At 30.7% G+C, this 17,159-nt stretch overlaps 1 long non-coding RNA gene across 1 annotated transcript in view; it reads left to right on the forward strand.

Moving 5' to 3' along the window:
• The first annotated feature begins 1,609 nt into the window (after positions 1–1,609).
• Positions 1,610–17,159, forward strand: part of LOC132753658 (uncharacterized) — a 78,660-nt gene continuing 63,110 nt past the window's right edge. The window contains exons 1-2 of the long non-coding RNA XR_009628990.1: positions 1,610–1,949; positions 2,269–2,428. This is a non-coding gene — a long non-coding RNA (uncharacterized LOC132753658). The remainder of the gene's footprint in view (positions 1,950–2,268; positions 2,429–17,159) is intronic.

The following is a 17,159-nucleotide window of genomic DNA, read 5'->3' on the forward strand; positions in this document are numbered from 1 at the left end:
CCTCCAAAAAGTAGCACTAAATGTGAAATAATTTGTCACTAAAGTAGCTGAAGGGAAACAAAGAAAACTATAATTTTACTTACTGCAAAAAAGCGTCAGAAGAAAAAGATGGTTAAGGTTACTTTATAGAAACTGTAGAGTACACCGAAAAAAAAAAATAGCTGAGAAATAGAAATAAAACCATTTCTGGAGCATGATGGGCTTTTAAATATAGTCAAATTTATTCTGCACGAGAATGACTGCACATTTTACAAGTCATAATAATAACGTTGGTGTTTGTAAAGAGTTTTAATTTGGCTCGGCAAACAATGTTTTCATAGTAACTTACAGGAAGATATTTTGAGCCGCGTCACGACAAAACCAACATAGTGGGTTTGCGACCAGCATGGATCCAGACCAGCCTGCGCATCCGCGCAGTCTGATCAGGATCCATGCTGTTCGCTTACCAACTCTATTACAAGTGAAGAACTGACAGCGAACAACATGGATCCTGATCAGACTGCGCGGATGCGCAGGCTGGTCTGGATCCATGCTGGTCGCAAACCCACTATGTTGGTTTTGTCATCGCGCGGCTCATTTGTGGTATTCTAACTCTTACCACGCTTAATTTCTTGCATATCAGATTGGCGTTTCCGTTTGTTTTACTCATGCCGGAAATTTCATCTGGCATGGGGGGTTCCAGATGAGTCGCGTGCTGTACAATGGCACGATAAAGATGACGTCATTTTACCGTTATGAATGATTTTGCAATTCATACGCTGTTGAATGAAAGTAGTTACGGTTGTAATGATAAAAATTTTCATCGAAAATAAAGATAAAGAATTTAAAATATAATGGAATATGGTAGAATATGCAAGAAAAAACATCTGACATATGTTTGCGGTTCGGATCGGAATATCCGTCCCTCGGTCACCCGCCCATGGGCGGATCACCTCGGGACGGATATTCCGATCCGAACCGCAAAATATGACAGATATTATTAATCTTGGCCTGCTTTTCATCTAAACAAAACAATGTATCATTATTTTATACTAAATGCTAAATATAAAAAGAAATAAACATTAATTGTATTATAGACTAAGAAATGTATGTTTTTCGCGTTTACGATGCATCAATATGCAAGTTAGGTAACAAGTATTATATTAAGAATTTTTGAGTAAGTATTATGTCATTCCTCAAAAAATGTAGCCAGTGATCTTACAGCATTTGTACCACGTGATAATCCAATATATCAATTAAGCCTCGTTTTCATTTCCTGAGTCGTGCCTCGTAGAATATAGTTTAATATCGTACTCAACAATATAGAATAACTTCATATGATATTATAATTAGCACAATTACATCAATACAACATAAAACATAGCTTTTGAAATTATTACTATATTGGTACTAAACTGAAGAAATTCATGCATGGCCTTCTTGGCCAAAAATTATGTGAGGCATGATAATATAGTTCTAAACACACTGTTCAATATATCACAGTATTTTTATTAATGATCATGCTGTATAATATAGAAAACTTCCTCAAGAATAATAAGGCATTCCGGACAGCTACACATTCAAAGCATATAATTACATTCAAAGGTGGGATGCTATATGATTTATAGTCGCTCAGTAGACTATGTTTGTAGGAAAGTGGTTTTCGCTACAAATACTAATCGTTTTATTCTAACTGGCATTTAGATAGTCAGAGAGAAAGGAAAAGAATTTTATCTTATTCTAGAGCGAAGTTTGTGCCAAATAGTTTGCTACGTCTGAGGAAATATTTTTGATATTTACTGCTTTAGCTTACATAGCACCAGTAACGAGCGATCAATTGTGTGTATTCCTGGAAAGATCAACTGACAGATTGCTACGGTATTCTTGTATACTTGGTCTTTCAATTTGCGAGGAAACCAAACCTAGACGAAGCTAATTATTTCTTGATTCGGAACGTGTCGGATATTATTGTATTGCTTATTTTTTTAAAACTTCAAATTACTAGTGATTTTCAAAAGCTATATTGATAATTCGTGAATTATTTTCTGTTGTTTGTATTTTTTCTTAGACAATTTTGAAATATTTTTCATTTCCTATATATGTATACTATATTTATGAATATATGATGTCTTTAAAACGTATAGATCAATTTAAATAAATAAATAAATGAATAAATAAATAAATAAAAAACGACAACAACAAACATTGCAATAAATCTTCTCAAGAAATAAAGCAATATAGTAATATTATCATGTAAGGCTGTTATTTTCAGATTGAATCTATTTATAGAAGTGAAAACATTAAAATACGTTATATTAGCTACAGGAGTTTATACTGTTGACAGGACATGTGATAAACATGTATTATATGTCATTGTTTATCAGAACGCGAGCAAGAAGATATATCTAATACAAAACGTGGATTTTATTCAATATCATACATGATACAGGTGAGTAAAAATTGAATTTTAATTTCAAATATATGCTGTGAATCCACAATTTGCTTAATCCGCAAAACGTGCGCAATATCGTATATCGTCTGCTTATTTATTTGCATGTACACACGTGCACTATTTCCACTTAATATTGATTCTGTAAACAGGAAAAGGAATATTTTGTTGTTTTCAGAACATTAAATAATAAACGCCTAGTTTGTTGTCTATAATGCATCAGTACTTTATATGAAGTTATAAAGTACTGGCCAGTGCCAGTTCTTGCCAACTTACGCAGTACCAGTACCGGTAGAGTACTGCAGCACCGGTGCTTTTTTGGGGGAGTATCAGTGCATAATATGTTAACCTTTAATATAGCTACTATATTTTTCAACTTATTTCCTCATGAAGATTTTAAAGTTTAAGCATTCATAAAAAAATAATATAATGGAATTTAGTAATAGGTCAGTTTGCTCTCCGTGTTTACACTGTTATGAATACCAAAGTATATACTGTAGTACTAATACTACTTTTTTTAGACAGTTATACAGTACCAGTATCAGTATTGCGAAATGACAACTTCAGTACCAATGATGCATGACTGTTGGTGCTTCATATTTCATACATGTATTTGAATAATAGTTAATCAACCTATTAAGGTCCTTGACTTGAACCGCGTGGGTTCGAATCCTGCCCAAGATTTTTGAATTGGTATCATGCTATACGTTATGGAAAGCCCGGTGGTTCTATTGAGTGTTAACTGTGTCTGAAATAATGCACGGAGGGCCCACCTGAGGTCCCCAACCAGTTAAGCTAGAAAAGTCACCATATGATCATTACAGAGTCAATATGACTTAAAACTCAACCAAAAATGAAAATGTAAATTGTAGATAGCCGACATTTAAAAGTATATCTTCATTTGTAGATATCATGTTTCTGTTTGCAAGAATGATTGTTATTATCTGCGATGATCACGCGGAATTTTGTTCCACAGTAAGACAGCACATACGCTCGCTGTTTGCCAACAAAGCAGTAGTTACATACCTGACGCTATGTGATGCCTAATAAAATTCACATACAATCTAGCTAAATTCCCTTCCGTAATTCTTTAGTTTACCTCGAGGAAATATACTATAAGTATGTTAAGTGGATAACCATTGAGAAACAATGATGCTGTACTAATTAAATTATGTATTTTGTAGCAATGTTTGTACTGTAAACACTCGTATCTTTTGCACAGTAAGTGTAAAGAAGTTTTCATTTGTTCGTATCAATAGAATATAATGCATTAGAACTAAAGGCGTTTAAGGTTATTTCTACATTATTATGGTATTATTTGAATTTCGTCAAATATTCCATAGATCTTGTGGGTGATTTTGAGTACTTACTGTGAATAGTTTGTATACATTCATCCTATTTATTAAAACATATGAAATCAGTCCGCTTAGCCCATACGGGGTCAATACTCTCAGTGCCTGAAAGGGCGGATGAACCATCATCAAGCAAAGAACACACAATACGGAGAGCTTCCGATTTGTTACGCAGGAGTAGCTTTCAGCTTCCGGTCGGGCCGAAATTCCACTGTGACGATTGGTCTCGAATGAGTTTAATGATCATTTTTGTCTCACCGCTGTTTCAGAAATCATACGGGATAAGTTGTCAATTACTTGCGGAGAAACTGGTAATTACTGGTTAGTTATCCAGGGAAGTCGGTTAGTTGTAAGGTAGACCCAAAAATGTACAATCGCAACATCTCGGCTATTATCAATAATCCGAAGTTTGACTGAAAGAGCCGAGAAGATGCAATTGCAAAATTTGTTAAAATCCTCGTAAAACAAACAAACCTAACAAAAACATATTCATATTTAGATCAGAGCAAAACCGGCTGACTGCTTTTTTCTGATGATTTCATACACTGTGGTCATGATGTAATTGAATTATAGTCACACTTCATATAATAATACACATCCGCTCTTTTTTAACTCACAAATAAAACCCCCATTATTATTCTGAAAAGCAATGATACCACAATGTTTGTATTACTACATAAAATATAACGTATTAAAGTTTAAATAACATAATTATTTCTACAATAATGCATGTGAGTAAAGGGGGCAAAGATCATTTAACAACAAAACTTTATTTCTCCAAATATATTTAATTCAAATATTAAAAAATATCATGAGGGTCATGAATGTAGTTTAAGTATAACTTAATAATGAATCGTGTGTATAAATGTGTTGTTTATGTGTCGTAACTTACGGTATTTTCATTAATCAAGTCAATGTCAGACAAAAACATAGTACGGTACGGCGTGCGCTTAATGTACATTAAATTAATGAGCTCTATTAACGAAAGGTTACTGTTTAATTATGCTACTACAGTACTACAAAGTAAAAAATTAGACGTTAATAAGAAAATAATAAACGATATAAACAGCTAAAAGAAGGCACATATCTTAATAAGTTATCCGATACATAAACTGTTTTTGTTTATGTGTGTGCTTTTGTTTTGTGTTTTTTCTTTCAAAGAAAATTGTGATGTAAATTTAACTGTATATTTGTCGTTCAGAAAGTTTCACGTTCAAAGACTAAAAATTACGTACGTCGATAGGCATCAATACATAGATATGTGCGTTCACTTAAACTTTAAATAAGTCTGTTCTGATAATCATAACTTAATCTGATTAATAATAATGATAATAACCCGGCTTAGACAAGTAACTGTGTATTATAATCGCGGCATGTACCCCTATAATCAGCGCTTGATGATAATTCCAGTCTGTGTGATATATAATAACAGACCTTGTAGAAAAGATAACATCGTATGTATCTTTACCTTTTGCTTATTGCAAAATTCCGTTTTTGATTGAAATTGTTATTTCCAAGCATTAGCAATGTACAAGCTTTAGAAATTACTTCATTTCTTTCATCTTAAGACCTAGAAAAGGCAATCATGTGTCTTGTATTAAATAATCGATTTAGACCATGTAAGATGCTAGTATTGTATTGCTGAAAGTAAAATAAAACAAACTGGTCATAAAAGTAGCAAAATATAAACAAATACGTATATTGACTTCCATACTTGTACAAGATACTTAATAACGATAACTTTACTAATGGTAAGCAAGCAAACTAAGATTGAACATCTAATTCCGTGTAAGTTTCCATTCGTCACAGGGAACGTGCGAAAATGAGCAGCCATAATCAACAATTGCTAACAAGTTATAATTCACAAGTCATAATTCACATGTCAAAAGATCTAAGTCAAAAGTCTGTATCATAACCCAAAACGGCCCTTAAAGTTCCTCAAAGTTCAGAGTACCATTTTGTAAACTGTAACCGTACATTCTAACGAGGATAAGGTTATTTGAGAAATAAAACAAAAACTAATTTTTGGGCTAATGGGCCTTAAAAACTGTTACGGTTTTCACCATTTCCTAGATTTCAAATCTGTTATTATCATCAGAGCCTGGAATATGCATCAAGTATGATTCTCGGCATATACATGTACATACCATGTTGTTGTATATATATGTAACTATACATAAACAATCGCAAGATTGTACGTTTATACTAAAAAATTTCTTCACTATATTATTATAAAATGTAAGTACATTTGCGTACATGTTATGATTAATATTATCATCTTCTGGAAGTTCATAGAACTACAGTAATTTGTGTTGTTAACAACATACGAACAAAGGAAAACTATGGAATGCAACATAGGTAAAAAATAAACAATGCCTGCTTACTGTTACAGTTGATTTACTGACACGATTGTATAATACTAAAAGGCACAGTCACCGTGCATACAGGCTGCCACTTTCATAGTGCCTTTTTAACAATGATACCATGCCTGTCGGGAGTTAGATGTTGTGTGATGTTAAGGTTACGTTTCATAGAAAGTCCTTAGTCTAAAATCAGCCCTAAGGCAGGTCAAATATGTGAGACTTGTGTTTTTCAAACAAAACGTATGTCCGAACATATGACTCATATGCTATAACGCTGAATAGCAGATCATATATTGTGAGTGAAATCGCATGTTATTTTATTTCTTAACTTTTCCTCAGAAGAAAGAATTTAATCATGATCTTCAGTCTTTGACTGAAGGTAAAAATGTTTATTGCAACAGTCTTAAGTAGGGTAAGCCCTAAATTGATGTTTTAATTGAGAGAGAATAAGTCAATGTAACAAAGCAGCAGTCTGAATAAATATTTAAAACATTTTTTTTCTTGAGAAATATGTAAAATTAACTTTTGAAAATTTTCTATCGGTGAAAAAATTTATGTTTTGAAAAAAAAATGAACTCCGTACATAGACCTGTTCGACATTCAGTCTTGCCTGTAATTTAGTGAACTTTGATCTTTGAGCAGCTTCAAGATTCAGGACTTTCCCGAAATATTAGAACTGGTGCTTCAAGTTATCAAGAATTCAACAATGGCTCGAAATTAAACTGTTGAAAAATCAAAATTCCAGTATTTTAGCTACCCCGTCTCGAAATTTAACTTTTGAATTTTTTGAACATTAGAAATATGTAAAATTAAATTTTGAAAATTTTCCATCGGTAAGGAAATTTAAGTTGTGAAAAAATGAACTCCACGCTATTCAGTCTGTAATTCAGTTTTTCAAAATGCTTGAAATTCGAACTTGGAATAGACTCAAGAATCAGTCATTTCCAAAATATTAGAACTAGGGCTTCAAGTTATCAAGAAATTCAACAGTGGCTCGAAATTAAACTGTTGAAAAATCAAAACTCCAGTATTTTAGCTACCGTGGCTCGAAATTTAACTTTTAACAATTTAAAACATTCATTCTGTGAATATTTGGCGCGAAGCCTAATATAGGTTAACATCAGTACACCAATGTCAACGCATAATTAACGTGTTTGTTTTCTTTTTAGGACAAAAAAATACTGTAGTGATTTATAGCATATTCAACGACTTTTTCTTTAAGCAAAAGTTTATATCATCGGATATAAAAAGTTTCCGTTCAGTAGCATAATTGAGATTAGAAGAAACGGAAATGACAATGGCTTTGGTAGTTAATTACATTAGGTCTATTGTTTATAGTGGAAATCTGAATTACAAATTAGACTTGAATACAAAGTACCAGATTTACACATATTGGTTTCTCAAATATTTGAATAATTCCCACCTTTCGTCAACTGTTGTTTGAAGGAATATTCAGTAGGTTCGTTTTGTGAACATTTACATTGAAATAGACTCAATTCTCTGATATCGTTATGGCTATTATGAGGTCGTGAAAATACAATATTGCACACTCAACTCGGGCATCACAACCTTTCATAATAGCAACATACTCTTTTTCTGTCTATACCTTAAAAAATGCATAATTTATCACATGATCCGCTTAAACATTTGTTTGTCGTCTTCATTGACTTTCTTGTTTTGAAGACCTGTAGTGTTTTGATTGTATTAGCTTGCCATTTTTACCGAAGGCAGCCACCGTTTCACTCACAGGTCGATTCACATAAAGGCACTTCACTCCAAAAAGTATAAAAGTGAAACGTTTTTAAGACAGTTCACTCCCTAATTTCACATCAAATATAATAATCAAGATCAACAAGGAAAGACGGCGTTCAATGAACTTCTGATGTTTTGGTTCTTTCATCATCATGAAAATTGGGATTTAAATTTAATAAACGGCAATCATTTTAATTAAGAAAGAAGATTGTTAGGTTTTAAATTGACATTTAATTCAATCATTGTTAATTTGAATTATATGTTTTAAAGTACAAAATCAAATAAGGAATAAAAATCTGATAAATCATAGGAAAAGTTATTGCTTTGCAACGCATATAATTTCTAAATAATTATTAATAAATTGTTTCCTTTTGTGATAAAAAATGTATTATCTGTATATGATCTACGAAACTATAAAATTAATCATATTGTTGAATTCAGACTTACTTTTTGACTGATGGCAAAATTGTCATCAAAGTCATGAAAGTAATTTAAAACACTTAAATTATAAACTGCAACACTAAAACAAATTTAATTCATCTGTGTTACAAATGTATCATAATAGACTTGAGTAAATTTGCTAATTTAGGAGTCTATTAGGCGTGTACTAAGCCATCGATAGAATTTTAGCATTTTCAAAAAACTATTGTCATTGATTCATTGTTATCAAATACGAAGTTTTCTTTTCTGTCGTATAAATTCTGAACAATGGAAATTACCATCCGAATAATATTTTTTATCACATGATAAAAAGGTTAACCGGCCATTAAATGGGAAACAATAAATTTGCAGCTTTTATTTCATTTACGAATGTGCATTTGAATTAAACCCGATAACAATTTTACAAATCTATTGCACTGGACTGAATTTTTCATAATGTTTTGATTACATTTAAAATAAAACAGAATCTGCCTGAGCATTTGGTTTCCTAATATTTTCATTGACTTTCTTGACTTCATTTTTTTGACGAAACCCTTTGCAGTAATTTAGAAACAGTTTCCATCTAATATTATTTGATTCTTTCTATTAACTTGCCATTATTACGAAGAAAAGCGTTTCTGGTCGATTCAACAAGAACATTTCACTTCCTAATTTTACATCAAACTATCAAACTGCTACTGACGCTTCAGTTCTTATCAACTGCTTGATCTATGTCATTAAAGAAAGGCAAATTTTGGTATTTAATTGACTTTTAGTAATAACTGAATAGTATATATTCATGTAATATCCAAGAAAATATTAAATTATGAATACAACTCAGACTAATCACATGATAATTTACTGATCGTAATATAAATCTTTGATTCAGTCATTAAGTTGGTTTAATTGGTTTAATTGGTTATATATAATTAAAGAATGTTTTATTATTGTTTAATCAATTAAATGAATCATGTTATTAATTTCAGAAACATTAATTTCATTTTAAGCGCTGATACCACAATTGTTATCAAAGTAATTACGTTATTTTAAATCTCTTAAAATAGAAATTGAAAAACTAAAGCAAATTAATATTTTCTGTTTTACAAATGAATTGAAATAAACTTGCTTAATTTTCTGATTTAGAAGTTTATAAGGTGGATGTAAGCCGACAAGAAACAATAGGAAACGACACAAGCAGCAGTAGCAACAATGACAATAGAAATATATCATATTTAATGATAGATTTTTACAATCCACCTTCTAATAACAAATCTCGAAAAAGGTGATCCCTCGGAAGCATTAATAACAACAAAATAACATGACAATTGCAGACTCGGTTTGATCGAGACTGTACATAAGGGAAAATGAAAAGGGGCAACATCCCTCACGCCCCCTAGCACGGGCTTGAAACATACTAAATGTTCAAAAATTAGTGTTGGAATCAATTATCCCGTAGGACCAGAACAATATATAACAACACTAAGGTAATTCAGACTGATTTCGTCCAGCTTCTCCTAAAAAAAGCAAAAAAAAAAAAAAAAAAAAAAAAAAAAAAAAAAAAACAACAAAAAAACAATAACAACAAAAAAACTTCAAAGCAGCGCAAATATGAATATAACACAATAGCCACAGTTATAAGCTAATATTTTACATAACTTTGAAATTGTTGAATTTAAAAATGTAAGATATACAAGGCATACACAATGGAAAGACACTCGAAAATAAGGAGCAATATGCTTAATATGTATTTATACATAATATGATTTAATAAAACGAAAAGATAAAATATAATGATTATTTTTTTCCTGAAGATTTAAGTACTTTTTTACTGTTTAATAATTATATTCCATAGAATTTATCTGGAACTTTTGTAAATTAATCTCCCATCATTATAATTGACCTATCAAATTTACCTTACACACATGTAAACAATAGAGTGGTATGAACTGACCAAATAAACCAGAACATTTCGATTTATTTTGCTCAAAGGAATCACGAACCTGCAGACCTAAATTAGCAACAAAAACTTGTTAAATTGATTAATAAACTGGATTAGAAAAAAATCATCTTTATTTAAGCAAAGTATGCAAAATAATATATAATATATCGAAATTTACATACGCTTTGCAGTAACTTTCAGTACAAAAAATATTAAGATGTCCAATCGCTCTTTCTCATTTTCATAAGTAGCACTCAATTTAACCCATTTTCAAACCGTTCAAAATCGACTTATCCTAAGGTAGCACATATACTTCGTAAATCAATCGGTGTACGTTGAACAATCTGCTTATAAAACAAAATAAGTTTGAATAGAAACGTATGCTTATTAAATAAAAACGTATTTGAAGATCTTGTTTGAAAATTTTCGAATGCTATGAAATCTCAGATTTTATGTTGATAGACATCTTAAATGGGATATTAAAAAAGATAAGACTTGTTCAAATGTAAACAGTAAAATAACAATTCAGCAAATAGCTATTTTATTATTGTTATTTATTGGCTTCTTTACATTATTGTTCTATTCGGGGAAATGGTCTCGTTAAAATCATTTGCATGAAGAGTAATACTATTAAGGCTCATAAGAACACCAACTTAAGAATTGCTTTCGGAAATGCAATGGCTAAGTGTTGTGATGAAATTGTCATAAATGTTTTAATAGTATTGATGGTGCAAAGGTGTATTCATAACAGTGCTACCAGAATTTTACAAATGTTTTTTTAGTTGTACATTTAGGACAAACATTGCAAAAAATAAGGAACCAATAATTATATCAACAAATAAGCTTACAAAAGCTTGTTTTTGTTTGAAATTGGATCAAGTTTGTCGATGATAATTTAGTACATTTGATGGTAAAGTAAGCATAAGAAGACAACCATCCTCATAAATGTAGAAAAGATTATGAAGATACTGAAGTCTGAAGATTGTTGTATTTGTCTGCTTCCGTGGCATTGACTTTTATTCTAAAAATGACGACGTGCTTTGCCATTTTTTTGTTCTATCAAGCAAAGCATTGCAAATAATACACCTAATGGTCTATCTGAAAAACACACTGAGATTTGAAATGTTTTATTTTTTTGTATCAATACTTTTATTACATATGCTTATATCAGCTTTTTCTACATGTAAAAAGTTTTTGTTTTTTTTGTCTTGAGAGGGGTAAAGAACAGAACGAAATTTCACAAAATGTGTGATACGTTTATTGTCATATTTACATGTTAATGGAAGGAGCCATATCAATTGTTAACACTTGTTGCAAATATGTATGTTCTAAAATTGTAGATATTGTATTACGTGAACATAATTGTAATTTCACACATTAAGTACACGATAGATTTTCTGATCACTTTAATTCTAACGACCATTTTCTTTTTTTCTAAGTCACATTTGTTTCGTTATTATAAGAATGCTTTGGGAAAAGAACCATTAAGTCATGTATTTGTTCATCAAATGTTATGCAAATATTTCGCAATTGAATTTCAAAAAACATCGAAAAAAAATAAGACACGACATAATATGACAATTCTTATCATGTAAAGTACGCAAGATATTTCACATAATAAAACGAATATGACAGATTTATATCAATATTGTCTACAGAAACAATATTAAATAGCTAGGTTTTCAACAAATTTCATCAATAAAAAAAGGCGATAGAAAAGATAAAATGACAAGGACAAATAACAATGACAAATGTTGTAATAGTGCTTTCTTAAATTTGAATTGTCATCACCACTCGTTCGAAATAATAAGGGAATTGTAACTGATTTAAATTCTTTGTCAAACATCAATGTAACATGCTTTAAAAGCGAAATGATATATACGGAAAGATTAAAATGTATGCATTTATTTATTTTAAGATCAGGACCTTATAGTGCTTTTAAAAATCTTACTTATAACCACTATTCATCCGAAGGAAATTGTAACCGACCTGATTTCTATGTACACCATCCATTTAAAAAAGAATGAATTTCTTTTAAAAGCAGACATTAAAGAAACATAACATAACAACAATTTTCACGGTCTATTTAACAATTTTATGACATTGTGTTTGTTAGACTGGTTGTGAGAGAGATTTCTTTTAATATTTTTTTGGTCCTTCTCGATAATATATTGCCAACGTCAGACCACGTTTTTACGTTAAAATTTCTTATAGATAAGTTAAGAGCCAAAAAGAAAAAACTTTTTTGTTCGTTCATTGATTTTTCTGCAGCTTTCGACAAAATTTGGAGGGTGGGTTTATGGAGTAAGTTGTTACAAACCGGTATCAATGGGAAACTCTTCCAGGTCATTTTTAACATGTATGCAGATATTAAGTCATGTGTCACATTAAATAATAATATTTCTCCGTTTTTTAAAAGCCAGTGTGGCGTCAGGCAAGGTGAAAATATGTCCCCGATCCTGTTTTCTATCTATCTTAACGATCTAGAATCAAATCTTGCTATAAACAACAACGGAATTTTAATTGAACGTCCAAATACTGATATTGACCTATATTTAAAATTGTTTATCCTGCTCTATGCAGACGACACTGTTATCATCAGCGAAAATGCAGATACATTTCAAAATTTATTAAACGATTTTCATAAATATTGTCAAACTTGGAAATTAACTATAAACATGAGTAAAACAAAAATAATCGTATTTGGAACTAACAAACCGGAAAGATTTAACTTTTTTCTTAATGGAGAACAAATTGAAATCGTTAAAGAATATAAATACCTAGGAGTTTTATTTTCATCTTCAGGAAACTTCCTTAGTGCTAGAAAATTAATTTCCAGTCAAGCAAACAAAGCAATGCATGTATTATATACAAAAATATTTAACCTTGATCTCCCTATAGATATTCAACTTAAATTATTCGATCAGACTATACTACCAATACTCACGTATAATTGCGAGGTCTGGGGTTTTGAGAATATTGACATTATTGAAAAAGTACATAACGACTTCCTCAGAAAAATTACGAAAAGTAAGAAAAGTACGCCCCTCTATATGCTTTACGGAGAACTAGGCAGATATCCTCTAGAAATTATAATTAAATCAAGAATAATTAAATTCTGGAGCAAATTAGTCTCCGGAAATCAAAATAAAATATCTAAAATATGTTACGATAATATGTTAAACTCTAATATTAATAACAAATGGTTGAATTTTGTCAAAGATATTCTTAACTCCACGGGGAACACCTTTTTTTGGATACACCAAAATACCAATAACCTTAAAAATGTTGATAAAATTATTAAACGTACTCTTATTGATCAGTTTTTACAGAAATGGGATAACCAGCTGACCAATTCGTCAAAAGGCACCAACTATAGAATTTATAAAACTGACGTAAAACTTGAACCATATCTAAAAATCTTACCAAGCCATTTGAGACTGACTTTATTTCATTTTAGAACTGGTAATCATAAACTACCTGTTGAAACGGGGCGATGGTACAACTCCCACGTCCAATATGAAAATAGAAAATGCGTTTTGTGCCCACTTAACGAAATCGGTGATGAATTCCACTATTTATTTAAATGTCCCTTTTTTAGACAAGCGAGAATAAAATTTATCCCGAAAACTTACTATAATAGACCGAACGTCCCGAAGTTCGCGGAACTGTTTTCCTCCGATTCACCAAACCTATTATTAAACATAACGCACATGTCGCTACAAATAATGAACCATTTTCGTAATTAAATAACAAAGGTTAACCTAAAAATATAACGCGTGTAAATATTGAACATAATTATTAACACTTATGTCTTGCTTACCTTTCGTTAATCCAAAGAGCCCGAATCAATATAATATTCATATGAACAATAAATCCATTTATTTTTGTTTCTTAACACTGACAAGAACGCGAGCACTTTTGACTTGTACTTCGATTCTCGGCCACACCGTTGCTTGGTTACGCCGAAAGATTTTCAGTCTTGGCCATGCCTTCTTTAGATAATCTATGAATGAAAAACCATGCTTCCCGCCGTGCGCCAAGCACATTGATATAGTAAAAGTTGTAATAATTATTTCTCAACGGTGTATTGATTTCAGTTTGTCCCGTTAGATTTGAATTTAACTATTCAATTTGTTTTTATATACGAAGATACTTTATTTATTTGAAAAAAAAAAAAAAAACCTTACTACTACAATTACACATTGTATCTTGTTAAATTGTTACATACGAAAACTTTACATATTGTATTTTGTTAAATTGTTTCATACGAAAACTACTGTCCCCACCTGTTCCATATATTACTTTCATTATAGCTATAGTCATTCTATGTTATTGGATATAGTTTGAAAAAATAATTAAAATGCCCACAATTAGAAAAAATCTTTTTGATCATGTTGTTGCATTTATGTGACCTGATTCTAAATAAAAGTATTTGTTGTTGTTGTTGTTGTTGTCAGGTTTGAACACAATTAAGCGACTACAAGGTTTCATAAGACTTATTTTCCATTGTCCTTCATATACTATTATGTTTCAGCTTTGAACTCCAATAAATATCACAAAAAATAAGACACAACATAATATGTCAATTCTTATCATGTAAAGTACGCAAGATATTTCACATAATAAAACGAATATGACAGATTTATATCAATATTGTCTACAGAAACAATATTAAATAGCTTCGTTTTCAACAAATTTCCATCAATAAACCAAAGCGATAGAATATCTATACTCAAATATTAAAACGGAAGCATTTATGTAATAAAAGGAAAGAAGCATTTCTGTCATATAAGGATTGACCGTGGTTAAAGTGTTGTTTTTAGAATTTGAATTTTAACCGCCAGCTCTTTATAAATAATGAATAAGTTATAATTGATTGGAAATCTAAAATGTCAACCGTTAATTTGTTTAGAAAGCAGACATGAAACAAAAACATGAAAACATTATAGTATTTGCTGTATTGTTAAGCATTGAATTTGATATTGTGTTTGTTAGACAGGTTGTGTGCTAGTTGTTTAAATAATTGTTGGTCCTTCATTGATTCCAAAACTTGAATACTGTTTTGATGGGTGCTATGTGACGTGAAACTTATTTTCATCTACCTCTCATAATCAGACTCATTTAGACTGAGTTTGCAATTAAAAATCTATGGGATATAATTAAAAAATACTGTTCAAAATGCTATCAAAAAAATTTCGGTGTTTTGTAATTAAATATATTAAATCAGTACTTAACTTTGATACGGTATTGACGATTCATTTTAGAAATTTCTTATTTCTGTTATTAATTATAGCATTTTGAAATTGAAATACAAATCGCTGAAATCTATAAAGCTTCTACTACAACATTTTGTTGATGTTTTTTTACTAAAATTCATATGCATGAAATCTTATGGTCGATTCAGATTATAAATTAAGAGTAAAATGTGATTTGCTCCATTTACATTATAAGAACAAACATATTATTGCGAAGTGAGACAAACAATGTTATCACATGTTACCGCTAGATATTGATTTAATATCGATGTATTAAAACCATAATGGCTTTCTTTTAATCATGCCACTGCTTTGACAACTGGCAGATGATATAAATAATAAAGAAGACAACAACAGGACACGTAAAAGATTCTCCTATCCAATTTCATATTAGATCAAATTATATAAATGGGACAATGAGTGACAACAAAAAACTGATATCATTTAAATCTTTCAAATCTTCACGAGTAGTTCAACAATGTTTTCTAATTTTCTCAAAACATGCAATTCTACACGTCGAATTATTTAACAATAATTGCTAATTTCCAGGAAATGAAATTTGTGGTCGGTCGGAGCCATTCGTTGACTACACATAACTACAGTTGTTGTTTTCAGTCATTGTTGTTGGTTTTCAAAATATTGACACTCTTCAATCTGAGGAAAATGAGCTGGAGACAGCTGATTGCATTTACCATCTTGTCATTAAATTCCCATTCAATGATATATTTTTTAAGATATAAAATCTTCTGATCGATCAAGGTCGTAAATCAATGTTCTCTGTTGTAACTTAGCATTTTGACTAACCACTTTTCAATTGATATATAATTAAGAAAAAAAAGAAGAAACGAAAAAGAAAACGAAATTATGCAAGGATCGCAGCAGACTACTCCGCCGCGTATGATTCATGAAGAATTTTACATCAATGCAAGTTAAGTCTCGAGTTGTTCTTAATAACTGGCGTAAATTGATCTTGACAGACACAGATGAAATTTGTTCTATGTTTTGTCAAATGTCCAATAACTTGTATTCTGATACTAATGGTAATGTTAAACAGAGATAAAATGTCTTCTGTACTAGAAAATCTATGAAAATGTATCATCCCTCGAAATTCCATGCTATTTTCCTTACATAATTCAAGTAATAGAAAGTGTTTTTTATGACAACGTAAATGAAAGGAATCTCTAATTGGTATAAATTGTCCGCAATAACGGTAGAAGTGTTCATTTGTTTTGTACTGGTCTTGAATAACATGCAGCTCTTGAATCCTTCGTTGCAATGGCCGGATTCTATTTCCTATTACAATATGGTGGTTGGCGATTGTGAGGGACAAGTTGATCTGGGCCTTAATCTGCAAGAAATTTATATTAAGTCTGTTTGAATTGATCAAATCAGGCTCCAAAATTGTGACCCCTTAATGAGCCACTTAAACATAGTTTGATAAATTTATAGATTTTAAAATTGAAACTTGTACAAAATTTCCCTCTATGAAACAGAAATGAAAAAGAAATCAGTCATACTACCTAAGGAAACAATTAATAAATGAAGGCCAAACAAAGTGACCCCATAAAAAGAGATGGTGAACAACTAAGCTTGTTACAAATCGATTTAGTTACAGATCCTTCATTTATTGATTGGTCTGTTAAATAG

Source organism: Ruditapes philippinarum, unplaced genomic scaffold (assembly GCF_026571515.1).
Source record: "Ruditapes philippinarum isolate M1 unplaced genomic scaffold, ASM2657151v2 ctg2829_1_1_1_1, whole genome shotgun sequence".
Classification (NCBI taxonomy): Eukaryota; Metazoa; Mollusca; class Bivalvia; order Venerida; family Veneridae; genus Ruditapes; species Ruditapes philippinarum.